Source organism: Morus notabilis, unplaced genomic scaffold (genome assembly GCF_000414095.1).
Source record: "Morus notabilis unplaced genomic scaffold, ASM41409v2 Scaffold112, whole genome shotgun sequence".
Classification (NCBI taxonomy): Eukaryota; Viridiplantae; Streptophyta; class Magnoliopsida; order Rosales; family Moraceae; genus Morus; species Morus notabilis.
In genome coordinates this window covers 480,805-482,383 of record NW_010367100.1, presented here as the reverse complement: position 1 = coordinate 482,383, position 1,579 = coordinate 480,805, and positions in this window count along the sequence as shown.

Sequence of the window (1,579 nt, the reverse complement as noted above, 5' to 3'; positions counted from 1 at the left end):
GGATCAGGAGCCGGCGTCTTACTAATCAGCCCTGAAGGCCACAAGATTACATCGGCGGTACGGTTCAAATTTAAGGCATCAAATAATGAAGCGGAATATGAAGCCCTAATTGCCGAACTACGTTTAGCGAACCACTTAAAGGTCGAGAGAATCAGCGTCTACAGCGACTCCCAGCTAGTCGTCGCGCAAATAAAGGAGGAATATCAAGCACGCGGCAAGAAGATGGGGGCATATCTGAGAAAGGTAAAAGAGGAACTCGTTAAATACAAAAACTACGAGGTACTCCAGATCCCACGAGCCGAAAATGCAAACACGGATGCACTGGCAAAGCTGGCTTCATCAAAGGATGTTGACACACTAGGCGTTGTCCCCATTGAAGAATTGGAACGGCCGACCATCGAGGAGCACACCAAGGCATTTAGTGTCCAAGAAGGAGAAAATTGGATGACACCACTCATACGGTACCTAATGGACGCACAGTTGCCGAATAGTAAAGACGAGGCCCGACGGATCAGGTATAGAGCCGCCAGGTACTTATTGTACGATGGCCTGCTCTATCGACGAGGCTACTCAACACCTCTACAACGGTGCCTAGATGATGCCGAAGCCCAGAAGGTCCTCCAAGAAATACATGAAGGGATCTGTGGCAATCATACCGGGGGACAATCTTTAGCGCTAAAGGTTTTAAGGCAAGGATACTACTGGCCCACGCTCAAGAATGACGCTTTTCAGTACGCCCGACGATGCAATAAATGCCAAAGGTATGCCACAATTCCCAGAGCACCCCCGGAAAAGCTAACTTCCATTCTCAGTCCATGGCCCTTCGCCAAGTGAGGGATTAACTTGATCGAGCCATTGCATCCTGCACCTGGGGGGTTGAAATTCACGATCGTTGCGGTAGACTATTACACAAAGTGGGCAGAGGCCAAGGCCCTAACCACAACCACGGAAGCAACCTGCACCAAATTCATGTGGGACCAATCGTGTGGCAGGTTTGGGGTTCCCCACTCGATAGTGTCCGACAACGGGAAGCAGTTCGACAACGCCGCGACACGCAGATTTTGCGCCGGTTTGGGCATCCGAAAAGACTTCTCGGCGCCAATCCATCCACAATCAAATGGGCAAGTCGAGGCCATCAATAAAATACTCAAATATACCCTAAAGAAGAGACTCGATGACTTAAAAGGGAGATGGGCCGAGGAGCTTCCCAAAGTTTTGTGGGCATACAGAACAGCAAGCCGAACTACGACAGGAGAAACACCTTTCTCCATGGCGTATGGCGTCGAGGCGGTACTTCCCATAGAAATCGAAACGCCGACTCTAAGAACTGTTGTCCACAACGACGAGGATAACGTGGAGGGCATGAACGGAGAACTCGATTTATTAGAAGAAAAGCGACTCGACTCCCAACTACGTCTCGCCACTTATCAGCAACGGACAGCATGATACTACAATAAGAAAGTTCGGCAAAAGAGGTTCATCCCGGGAGACCTAGTATTAAAAAGGGTGACACAAAGCACAAAACCCAAGAATACTGGTCCCTTGGGCCCAACTTGGGAAGGACCCTATCGCATAAGGA